Genomic DNA, 13,376 nt, shown 5'->3' on the forward strand with positions numbered 1-13,376 from the left:
CACACACACACACACACACACACACACACACACACACACACACCTGTCTAAATCCCTACAAACACCCTTGCTGAGAAGTCACTTAATATATCTGAAGCAGAATAAGTATTAGTGGTAAAGTTATTTTAGAGATGAGAAGGAAAAAAAGGCGAAAGCATAGTATATTAATCATGGTCAAGTCAAATTAGTTATGTCTAGTACTACAAAAAATAATTTTATGTTTTAAGAATCATATTCAAGATGAAAGATATATCCAAATGTAATTTAAATATTGTGGCTTCTAACACAGGTGAACACCTTTTAGTAGTATGGATTTTGGTACCAGCACTAGCTGAACAACATTTCCCTCCTTAAGGGATTCCAAAAGCTACCACTTAAAGAGTTCTTCTAAGGAGGGGACCAGTATTTTAAACATAAGAGAAATATAATATAGGAAATTTGTTACAGAGGGAGTTAGAAGTCTAATGAAAAATAAAAGGAGCAGATACTGAGCTATTATAGAGATAGTACACACAAAATGCAACTACCACACTAAGAACTAGGAAACAAAAGGGAAAAGGTGTGGTAGTTTATGTTTAAAATACTAGTGTGTTTTCAATTTTTCTGGCTTTGTGGGGGGAGTACTGGGGATTGAACCAATGGGCCTTCTACCTCTGAGCTACACACCAGCCCAACTTCTTGTTCTTTATTTTGAAACAGGTTTTCACAAAGTTGCAGAGAGCCTCATCTCACTAAGTAGCTGAGGCTGGCCACGAACCTGTGATCAGCCTCTCAAGTACTGAGATTACAAGTATATACCACCACGCCCAGCTTATTTTTCTGACTGAACTCAATTGATATATATTAAATCAAATAGTCAAACAAATCAATAAATCAGGCAAACTGGACAGCTGGCCATTTGGTAATTGATATTTCATGAACTAACCTAGAATCTTTTATTTTCTGTCCTCATATACTTTGACTGGCTCTTCAAAGATTTTAGTCCTTTCAGAATTATTTATCTAAGCTGGGCGTGGTGGCACACGCTTGTAATCCCTGCGCTTAGGAGGCAGAGACAGGAGGATCGCGCAGGTTCTAAGCCAGCCGTGCACGCTGGTTTAGGAGACCCTGTTTCCAAATAAAAAATGTAAAATGGGAGTGTAGCCTGGAGGTAGAAGGGCTTCCAGGAACCCCAGTACCATCAAAAAAAAAAAAAAAAAAAAAAAAGAATTATTTATCTAGATTCCTTTTGGTCACTCCCAGGTTTCATTATCTTTCAGATTTTGTTTTAATTATCCAAATATGTTGGGTATCCCTTCTAGATTTGAGTCATTTTCAAATCTGATCCATGTGTCTTAAATGCCTTTATCCAAGTCATTAATTAAGGTTTGGAATAGGACTGAGAAAATCTCAGCAGCAGACCTGACACTAGAAACCATCTATGAGACAGGCATCCAATCATTAATCTTGGGTATGGTTATTCAATTAATTACTCATTTAATTAACTCCAACCAATTCCTTCATCTTGTCTACAAGGAAATCAGACAGCCATCAAATTGTTTTCCTGAAAAGAAGGCATTCTTGTTAACTACCTGTATACAAAACAGATCCCACACCAAACTTCTCTGAACTAACTTTTGTGATCACTACTTCCTAAATGTTGATGAAACAAGTTTTTGTTGTTGTTGTGTGGTTGTATTCAGGATTGAACCCAAGGGTATTCTACCTCCAAGCTATACCCCTAGCCCTTTTTTATTTTTTATTTTTAAAATTTTGAAGCAGGGTCTTGCTAAGTTTCTGAGGCTGGCCTCAAACCTGAAATTCTCCTGTTTCAGCCTCCCAAGGACTGGGATTACAGTCATGTGCTACCACGTGTGTGTGTGTGTGTGTGTGTGTGTGTGTGTGTGTGTGTGTGTATTACTAGGAACTGAACCCAGGATGGTTCTACCACTGAGCTATACCTCCCCACTCTTAATTTTTTATTTTGAAATAAGATTTTGCTAAATTACCACACACTGGCCTCAAATCTGTGATCAGCTTACCAAATACTGGGAATACAGGCCTGTGCCACTTCACCTGGTTATGAAACTCTTTTATTATATTTTATTTTGTGGTACTGTGGATGGAACGCAGGGGTTTTTCTAGCTCTGGACTATACTCCCAAACCTTTTTTTTTTTTTAACTTTATTTGGGAACAATAAATAAAGCCAGCTGAGGCTGGCTGTGAACCTGTGCGATCCTCCTGTCTCAGCCTCCTCAGCACTGGGATTACAAGCATGAACCACCACGCCTGGCTCACGCAACTCTTAAATGATGTATTCTAGCATTTAAAAAAAAACATAAGTCCGGGTGTGGTGGCACACACTTATAATCCCTGCGTTTGGGAGGCAGAGACAGGAGGATCACTCAGGTTCAAAGCCAGCCTTGCTGGCTTGAGACCCTGTTTCCAAATTTAAAAAAATATATAAAATAGGTCTGGGAGTGTAGCCCAGAGGTAGAAGGGTTTCCAGGAACCCCAGTACCACCAAAAACAAATAAACAAACAAAAACATAAGGTCCCCTCTTTCTTTTTTTCACTGAAAAGTTGGTAAAACAATTAAGATATATATATATATATATATATATATATGTGTGTGTGTGTGTGTGTGTGTGTGTGTGTGTGTGTGTGTGTGTGGTACTAGGGGTGGAATCCAGGGGCTTTCTACCTCTGGGCTACACTCCCAGACCTATTTTATACTTTATATACTTTATATTTTATACTTTATTTGGAACAGGGTCTAAGTCGCTGAGAGCCTCACTAAGCAGCCAAGGCTGGCTTTGAACCTGTGTGATCCTCCTGTCTCAGCCTCCCAAGTGCTGGGATTACAAACATGCGCCACCATGCCCGGCTTAAGTTCTATCATTTCTGAGTTTTCAGTAGCTTGAAATATAACTCAGTTACGCCAGGAGACTTAATAGAGAGACTGTTGTTTAAAAAAATAACTAAAATCCACAATGCTCCTTAAAATCCACATAAAGTAGGAAAGCAAGATAGGGAAAATACTGAATATGTTAGACTATTAGTTGAAAGTCTCTCTCTTTCTGGTTCAATTCACTACATCTGTATCAAGTTACTAGAGACAAAAATGTCAATGAAATACAAAGAAAAGAAGAATCGAGACCACATTATGGTATCCAATTGTAAAGTCTCCTTAGTCTTCTTTAACCTAGAACAGTCAGCATGTCTTTATAACAGTGCTTTTGAAGACGACAGGCCTGTTACTTTGTAGACTGTCCCTCTATTTGGGTCTGTCTGATGCTCGGTCATGATAGATTCCGATTATGCATTTTTGACAGGAACTACACGAACGCACTGTCTTCTCAGGGCAGCAAAGAGGCACATGATGTCAATACGCCCCACTACTAGTGATAAACTGTCCTGTCGCTTGAGGTGTCTGTCCGGTTTCTCCCCTGTAAAACTGTTACTTCCCTATTCTGTAGCTTTGGAAACATCCTGTTCCTCATCAAACTTTGACTACCTTTAGGATCCATTCATGGTTTCTGCCTGACCTACTTATTATAAGTGACAAATGGTACTTTAATAACTCTAACACCTCTAACAGCCCAGCAAATAAGTATTAAGTTCAAAAAATGAGTAAATTAGGCGGATGTGGTGGCGCATGCCCAGGACTTGGGAGGCTGAGACAGGAGAATCCCAGGTTCCTGGCCAGCCTCAGCTACTTAGTGAGACCCTGTTTCAAAATAAAGAATAAAATCAGGCTGGGTGTGTAGCTCAGAGTCAGAATGCCCCTGGGCTCAATCCGCAGTACCAAACAAACAAACAGATGGTTAGCAAAATGACAAAGTGCTCTCCCTAAAGACCTCATACAATACTTCTTCCTAATTTCTGGCCTGTTCTTGCCAGTCCCTCTATCCTGGTGCTCAAAGACAAACACATTCCTGGAAATACTTGACACTAGCTCGAGGTTAGCACTGTGCCTTATAATGTTTTAAGGTAAAATTCATAAAGCTGCCTTTTATTTGATTATTCATGCGAAAGTCAGTCATGCCTGTGGCTGGTAACAGTGTAACTCTAATGAATGTGAATGCCGGCGCAGTAATTTCATGCCACGTTGAGTTTGTTCTCTCTTAACTTGAGGTAGCAGATGCTTTAGTTCAGCACAAACAGTACCACAGAGCAAAGATAAGTGTGGACACATGCTATAAGGGATTTCTTTTGTTTCCTTTGTTATTCAAAGACTTGTGCTTAGTTCTCTGCTGTAGCAGCTCGGATCGTTCCAATGCACTTGTCAGTGAAGCTCCAGCTGTAGAGATGGTGAACAGCATTAGGGCAGCCCTGCTCATTTCAGGAAAAGGGGCCTCCGTGCACCTGTAACCCACGCACGGGTCAGCCTTCCTCTTTGCTAAGCATCACGTGGCCCAAATATACATCTGTTATTCCATCTGATTACATTCTTAAAAGTTATGCTAGTAGGGATTTACTTCCCAAGTTTTAAATCAACATTTTATTTTTCAAACACTACATTTAAAGTTTTAAGGGCTGGGAGAAGGAATTCTTTATAGCTGCCCAGAATGTACCAATCTTCTCTGTACTTTGAGTACTTGTTCAACTGGGTTTTGAAAACACCAGAAGACTTCACATGTTCTCCAGAGAGATAAGAGCTTGTCAATAAAGTATAGTAACTGAATGGGAAGCTTTTTAGAGCTTTTGTGGGCATTTTGTCACAAAATTTTCTTAATCCCAGAAGACTGACCACTGTCACAAATCTGCTTAATCACTGACAAACAGAAAAAGTTGGAATGAAACAAGAGTGAAATTTACTACTGGGGGACACTTTTCCAGGCACCAAAAGGTCACTTAAAGCATCTTTAAACTATTGCTTAAAACTGGTTGGTATGCCAGGTGTGGTGGCACATGCTTGTAATCCCTGCATTTGGGAGGCTGAGACAGGAGGATTGCGCAGGTTCGAAGCCAGCCTCAGCTACTTAGTGAGGCTCTCAGCAAGTTAGCGAGACCCTGTTTCCAAATAAAATATAAAATAGGTCTGGGAGTGTAGCCCGTAGGTAGAAGCCTCTGGGTTCCATCCCCAGTACCACACACACACACACACACACACACACACACACACACACACACACTGGTTGGTAAGAATCTCCAAGAATCTGTAAGTTTCTCACTTATTTTTATGTGAAGAATCTTTTCACTACATGTTTTTAACAGTTTTCAAGTTCATGTTTGATGCAGGTTTTTAGTTATTCAAAACAAATAATTTATAGGAAGACTGCTTCAACTTAGATTAAGAAAATCAGGTTCTTCTTATTCTATTCACGTCAAGTTGTTATCAGCAATACCCTATTTTTTGCTATATATACTACAATTACTATGTCAACTGTACCAAACAGTATATATCTCAGTAACAGAATCTCCTAGACTTTAAATATTTAGATTATGGCTTTCATTTTCATTTTGAAATTCACTTCCTCAGAAGTTATTTTACTTGTACTTAGATTAATATGCTTAAGAAAAAAAAAGGAAACTATGAAGCAAAATTTTTGACAACAAATAAGTCTAGAAAATATATCCTGGTTGTACCTTAGTCCTTGTTATATATTCAAGAATATACAAAAACTTAAGGAATAAAATAAGGAACAAATAATTTATTTTTATGTCTCTGCTTTTTCTAACCAGAATTTTAAGAGGCTATAGTTTATATATACTCTGCCACAATTTATTGAGCTACATATAATATTCTGAAGAACAACCCCTTCTAAAACTGCCTGCCCCATCCAAAAAGACAACTAATAATTTTTTAAAAAGGATTTATTTTCTAAATTTATATCATTTGTTCCATCAGCTGAGATTTTTTTCTGATTTTTTGAGTATCCAAATTTGATATTTGTTACTGTATCATAAGTGTTCTTTTTTTCCAAGATATATAAAATAAACAACCACTTGTTACTTTATATTACAAGGAAAAAAGGACTTATACAGTAATTAAACCAAGACTATGGTGAGAAAGCTTTCTTTTTCCATATCTTCCTAATACTGTTTATCAGAAGAATCAAAACATCTATATTTATTTTATTCCCCTTCACCCCAGTGCTGGGGATCGAATGCAGGGCTTTGCACATACTAGGCAAGCACTGCCACTGAGCCATACCCCCAGCCAAAACATCTATATTTAACTGAAAGAATTGAGTCTGAACTTAAACATCCTTTAATTCTATGCTTAAATAAATGGCAAGGAGTCGTTTGGTCTGCAGTAAAATACTCAAGGTTAGTAAGAAGGGGCAAGGAATAAGCAAGCCACTAACACCAGACCTTAATATTTACTTTCAAATACTTATTTATAGTAAGACAGATCCCTTCAATTCCCTACCAATAAATGAAAATGCCAGATAAGTGAAAATATAACTGAAAACCATTTTCCCCCTGGTACTAGGGATGGAAGCCAGGGGCATTCATTCTTTCTCCGAGCTAAACCCCAGCCCTAGTTTTTGTTCTTTATTTTGAAACAGGTCTCTGTGAGTTGCAAAGGGCCTCTCTAAGTAGCTGAGACTGTCTGCAAACCGTGATCCTCTGGTTTCAGCCTCCCAAATGCCGGGATTACAAGTGTGCGCCACCACGCCTGGCTGAAACCATTTTATGTTGATTCCTGTGGTCCTGGGAAGATTTGATTGCTCTTCAGACCATGAATTAATTAATTTTATCCATAATGCATCTGCTGTGGAGATATAAAGACTCTCCCTCCTCAGTCAGTCAGATATCTCTGTAAGGATCTGACCTGCCCACAAGAAAGTGACCACCCTGTCTTTTCAATGAGGATCTCCTCATGTTAGAGGGTGAATATGATATAGCCCAGTGTGCCAAGTCGAGCAAGTTTTCATGGCCGACTAGCCACAGTCCTCTTTTAGAAACAGACCTATGAATATTGCATGGGGAGGAAAACCAGTTGCAATGAAGGAGAGGTTTCTGTGCAAAGCCACAAAGGAAAATCATTCACATCTCTCTCTTGCATTTTAATAACTTTGGGCAAGAAGTGGTCACAAAGGGTAACTAAAACTAAAACTACGTCACACAAAAATACACTTGTTTTAATTCCAAATGACTTACTGAAAGTTGTGTTTAGTAATAGAAATACTGAAGAATATAAAGATTAAAACAGTTTAAGAAGGGCAATTTTGTTGTGTATTAGATTTCTTCCAAAGACAAAAGATACCACATGAAAGAAAAGAACAGTTTTATCTACACTGTGGGTTTATAACAATGTGGCTCTGCAGACATCAAAAACTAATGTGGGCCAAGGATAGAGTTCAGTGGTAAAGAACATGCCTAGGCATGAGGTCCTGGGGTCAGTACCCAGAACCAAAAAAAAGAAAAGGAAAATGTTAATAAATTTAGAAAGAAAGTTCACACCATCAGAAACTTTGTTCTTGTCATAAGAAGTACCTTATAATTTAATATTTTAATGACGAAGATCATTGTTTTGGGGGAGTACTGGAAGCTGAACCCAGAGACATTCTACCTCTCTCAGATCTATACTCCGGCCTCCACTTTATTTCTTATTTTGAAATAGGGTCTTGCTAAGTTGCTGAGGCAGACCTGGAACCTGCAATCCTCCTATCTCACATCAACCTTTAGAGATGCTGTTTCCAAGTAAAATAAAATAGGGCTGGGGATGTAAACTCTGAGGTAGATGGCCTCTTGGTTCAATCTCCACTGTCACAAAAATTAGTTAATTTAAAAAGAAGAGTCTGCAGAGCAGTAGCAATAGGAATACTGTGCCACGTATTAAGCTACTATCTCTCAATTTCAAACTCATCCAGCTAAACCACGACTATAATATTGGGGCTAAACTCTGCAAACCACTTTGGTTTGGCCACTTGGCTCCATAGGCTCTGCCAAAACAGGTTTCAAAGGAAACTTGCAAGGTAGGAAGAAGAGACATGTTCCCAGGGGCTTCCCATTTCTTTTTTCTGCAAGTCTACCTAAGCAATACAGCTTTACTCTCAGCACTGGTGGAGGCTTCTACTTTGCAGTTTTTCCTAACTCCTACAGATCTGCTCTCACTGCATCTTCCACCACAAACAGCAACAGTACTGAGCCAGGATCCTCTCCTCAGCTAGATTTTTGCTACAGGGGGTTCAAAGTTTTAATAATTCTAAATTCTTACCTATTTCCACCTTGAATATAAGGTGGAAAATGATACCTCTGTGGTATCTTAATGTTTACTTCTTGACTTTTAAATTACCTGGTTGACACTTTAGAGTTAATTAGTACATTTTTGTATTAAAACTGTTTAAATAGTTGGTTGTGCTTTCTTTCTCTTATTTGGATCCAGGCAGATCGTATTTTAATGTATGGTACTGGAACCATCAGCTATCTCTAAGGAAAAACAAAATGAACCCTCACACTACTTCATACTATACACACAAATTCCAAGTGGGTTGTAGATATAAATGTGAAAAGCAAAATCACCCAACTCTTAGAAGATAACATACAGGATACTATCTTCATGGCACTGGGGTAGAGGAAAGATTTCTTTCATATGACCACAAAAAAATAAGAATCATACTGGATAAATCAAGAACTTCTTTTTGTATCTATACATCATTAAGAAAAAAAGATACCAGTCACATAGAAGATGTTTACAACACTTATAAGGAAAAAAGGGCTTTAACCCAGTTGAATATATAGAGAGACGTATGAATCAGTTTTTAAATTGTTCTGACCCTGAGCTGGGCATGGTGGTGCACTCTTGTAATCCCAGCACTTGGGAGGCCAAGACAGGAGGATTGCACAGGTTCGAAGCCAGCCTCAGCTACTAAGTGAGGCTCTCAACAACTTAGTGAGACCCTGTTTCCAAATAAAATATAAAATAGGTCTGGGTGTATAGCCCAGAGGTAGAAAAGCCCCCGAGATCCATCCCAGTACCACAAAAATAAATACATAAATAAATAAAATTGTTTGACCCTTAATTTTAATCCTTGGTATATACACTTTAATTCATACAAGTGTGTTCCTAGTCCCAATATTTGTAATACCCTTTAAACTGGAAACAACTCAAATATCCATGAACAGTAGTGATATGGATAAACAAATTATTATATATTCATACAATGGAATCTCTATAGCAATTAAAATGAACCACTGCTATATGCAAGACATACATAAATCTCAAAAAAAAAATATATATATATATTTGTGGTACTAGGGATGCAACTCAGGGGCATTCTACCTCTGAGCTACACCTCCAGCCCTATTTTTTATCCTTTACAGGGTCTCACTGAGGCAAAGGGCCTCACTAAGTAGCTGAGGCTGTCCATGAACCTGTGATCCTCCTGTCTCAGTCTCCCAAATGCTGAGATTACAAGTGTGCCCATCATGCCTGGCTTCAAACATAACTTTGAAGAAATCAATCACAACGCATACATACTACAAAACTTAATTTCCATTCCAAATTTTACTTTATGGACGTACACTTAAGAGAGAGAAATTCTTAAGAAAGTAGTTACCATAAAAGTTAGAATAGTGGTTATCTTTGGGACTGGGGATGGGGGCAGAGGGGACTTCTGGGTACCTATGATGTCCTACTTTTCACCTGAATGGTGGTTACAAAGCCATGCACCGATAAGTCACTGAGCTGTACATTTTATTTTGTGCATGTTTTTGTATGTGTACTATTATATAACTAAAAAGGCTTTTTACATTTTTACATATATTGTTTTTCTTTCTTTTTTTTTTTGTGGTACTGAGGATGGAACCCAGGGGTATTCTACCTCCGAGCTACAGCCCCAGCCCTATTTTCCCAGCCCCATTTTTTGGTCTTTATTTTGAAACAGGATCTCCCTTACTTGCAAATGCCCTCACTTAGTGGCTGAGGCTGTCGGCGAACTGCAATCCTCCTGTCTCAGCCTCCCAAATGCTGGGATTACAAGTGTGCACCACCACACCTAGCTCTGTATTTTTACATATTATTTATTTATTTGCAGTACTGGGGGGGAGGGTGAAACCCAGGGGCATTCTACCTCCGAGCTATACCTCCAGCCCTATTATTTATTTATTTATTATTTATTTATTTTGCGGGTCTGGGGATGGAACCCAGGGGCATTCGACCTTCGAGCCACACCCCCGCCCTATTTTTTATTCTTTTTTTTTTTTTTTGGTGGTACTGGGGATGGAACCCTTCTACCTTCAGGTTACACTCCCAGACCTATTTTATATTTTATTTGGAAACAGGGTCTCTTAAGCCAGCAAGGCTGGCTTCGAACCTGAGCGATCCTCCTGTTTCTACCTTCCAAGTGTGGGGATTACAAGCGGTGTGCCACCACGCCCAGCTTTATTCTTTCTTTATTTTTATTTATTTATTTATTTTGGTGGTACTGGGGTTCCTGGAAGCCCTTCTACCTCCGGGCTACACTCCCAGACCTATTTTATATTTTTTATTTAGAAACAGGGTCTCCTAAGCCAGCGCGCGCGGCTGGCTTCGAACCTGCGCGATCCTCCTGTCTCCGCCTCCCAAGCGCGGGGATTACAAACGTGCGCCACCACGCCCGGCTTATTCTTTATTTTTTAACAGGGTCTCACTAAGTTGCAGAGGGCATCACTAAGTAGCTGAGGCTGTCTGTGAACCGCAAACCTCTGGTCCCAACCACGATCCTCAGGTCTCAGCCTCCCGAATGCTGGGATTACAAGCATGCGCCACCATGCCCGGCTTAATCTTCATTTTGAAACAGGGTCTAAATTGCAGAGAGCTTTACTAAGTAGTTGAGGCTGGCCTCAACCACTATTCTCTGTCTCAGTCTCCCGAATACTGGGATTACAAGCGTGCGCCACCACCTCCAGTTTATATATATTTTTGTTTGTTTTTTGTGGTACTGAATATGGAACCCAGGTGATTCTAACTGAGTGACACCCCCAGCCCTATTTTTTATTCTTTATTTTGAAACAAGGTCTCATCGAGTTGCAAAGGGCCTCACTAAGTAGCTGAGGCTGTCATGGAACTGTGATCCTCCTGTCTCAGCCTCCCAAATGCTGGGATTACAAGGGTGCAATACCACGCCCCAGCTCTAAAAAAGATTTATCTTTTTTTTTCTATTTATTTATTATTATTATTATTATTATTTTTTTTTTTTTTTTTTTTTTTTTTTGCGGGTCTGGGGATGGAACCCAGGGGCATTCGACCTCCGAGCTACACTCCCTTCACTACTTTTTATTCTTTATTTTCAAACAGGGTCTAAATTGCGGAGGACCTAAGTAGCTGAGGCTTCCGCGAACTGCGATCCTCCGGTCTCAGCCTCCAGAATGCTGGACAAGCATGCGCCACCATGGCTGGCTAGCTAAAACGAGCTTTACCAAAAGCAAACTGACCTCTTTAAAATTACTTATTGTAGCAGAGCATATGCTAGTGGTGCTTGCTTGTAATCCCAGCATTTGGGAGGAGGAGACCAGAGGATCATGATTCACAGACAGCCTCAGTTACTTAGTGAGGCCCTTTGCAAACTCAATGAGACCTTGTTTCAAAAATAAAAAGGACTAAAAAATAGGGCTGGGGGTGTAGCTCGGCGGTACACTGCCCCCTGGGTTCTATCCCAGGTGATAGAAGAAGAAAGAAGAAAAAGAAGGAGGAGGAGGAGGAGGAAGAGGAGGAAGAGGAGGAAGAGGAGGAGGAAAAGAAGAAAAGCAAACTGCCCAGCTTACTTTTCTTGCATAAAAGCAATTAGGCTGAAACTACCCATTGAGTTTTTTTTTGTTGTTTTTTTTTTTTTTGGCGGTACTGCAAATTGAACCCAGAGACATTCTACCTCCGAGCTACACCCCTAGCCCTATTTTTTAGTCGTTTTATTTTTGAAACGGTCTCACTGCAAAGGGCCTCGCTAAGTAGCTGAGGCTGTCCACGAATCATGGTCCTCTGGTCTCTGCCTCCCAAATGCTGGGATTACAAATGAGCGCCACCAGCTGTGCTCCAATGAGCAATTTTTATTTATCTTTTTTGGTGGTACTGGGGTTCCTGGAAACCCTTCTACCTTCGGACTACACTCCCAGACCTATTTTATATTTTTTAAAATTTGGAAACAGGGTCTCTTAAGCCAGCATGGCGGGATCCCTGCGGGATCCTCCTGTCTCCGCCTCCCAAGCGCAGGGATTACAAGTGTGCACCACCACACCTGGTGAACAATTTTTAAAGAGGTCAATTCTTTTTCTTCTTTTCCACATGTATATGTATGCATCTATATCAGCTCAATAGATCTTTGCTACTTTCACTGTGGTTCATTCTGTAGAAAGGAGTATGCTATAATATCTTTTTTATGTTTGAGTAGAATTTCAAAGGAATTTGCTTGCTTAAAAAATAAACATCTTCTCCATTATTACGCAAGAACACACTATTAAGAAGCATTCCACCGTGGAGTGCTGTCAGCAGAATTTAGGATCCCAGCCCCACCCTTAATCTAATCTGTCTCTCAACTTCTTCCATTGTGAAACAAAATGCTGAAGCAGCTACAATATATAGATGTGCTTCAGGTTTTTAATTAGTTACCCCATTAAAAATAACCAAACCAAAAATATTACAAACACAAAATAAGAGGCAAGACTTCCAGCTGTGGGAAACTGAAGAGGTCAGCAAATCCTCTCCCCCCAAACAACTATAAAACCAGACAAGAGGATAAAAAACAAACATTTCAGGCCTCCTGAAAAATGAGCAAAGTAAAATGCCAAGTGAAGAAGTGTTTATGAACACTGCGGAAACCTGACTAAGAACAGTGGGCGTCAGGAGCATCACTGCCCAGTGCTGCCTGTTACCCACCCTCCAGCCCCAGCACTGGGCCATGGGTCAGCTCCGCCTCAACAGTCTGGCAATGGAACAGCCCGGCAATGGAAACCAGAAGCTTCACTGTCCAAAGGATATAGGTAACCTCAAGTGGAGGGCAAAATATCTATGCCTAGTGGCGATGAGAATAAAAGCATCAGACTCCACAGGAAAACGACAGAGAAAGCCTATAGTTCTGCTAGCCCGAGACGACAAGCAGATTTACAGAAACCCAGAAATTTATTTTATTTATTTATTTAGGTGGTACTGGGGTTCCTGGAAGCCCTTCTACCTCCGGCTACACTCCCAGACCTATTTTATATTTTTTTTTATTTGGAAACAGGGTCTCTTAAGACAGTGAGGCTGGCTCTGAACCAGCGCAATCCTCATATCTTCGCCTCCCAAGCGTGGGGATTACAAGTGTGCGCCACCACGCCCGGCACAGAAACCCAGAAATTTAAATCGGATAACCGAGCCGAGCCAGGCGTGGTGGCGCACGCTTGTAATCCTCGTGCTTGGGAGGCTGAGACAGGAGGATCGCCCCGGTTCGAAGCCAGCCTCAGCTATTTATGAGGCTCTCAGCAACGT

At 40.1% G+C, this 13,376-nt stretch overlaps 1 protein-coding gene across 1 annotated transcript in view; it reads right to left on the bottom strand.

Annotated features, from left to right (window-relative positions):
• NLK (nemo like kinase) overlaps window positions 1–13,376 on the bottom strand; it is a gene marked incomplete at both ends in the record, with an annotated part of 173,364 nt that overhangs the window by 85,642 nt on the left and 74,346 nt on the right. The gene's annotated exons all lie outside the window — the stretch shown is intronic.

This window comes from Muscardinus avellanarius (genome assembly GCF_963383645.1).
Source record: "Muscardinus avellanarius genome assembly, chromosome: 16".
NCBI lineage: Eukaryota > Metazoa > Chordata > Mammalia > Rodentia > Gliridae > Muscardinus > Muscardinus avellanarius.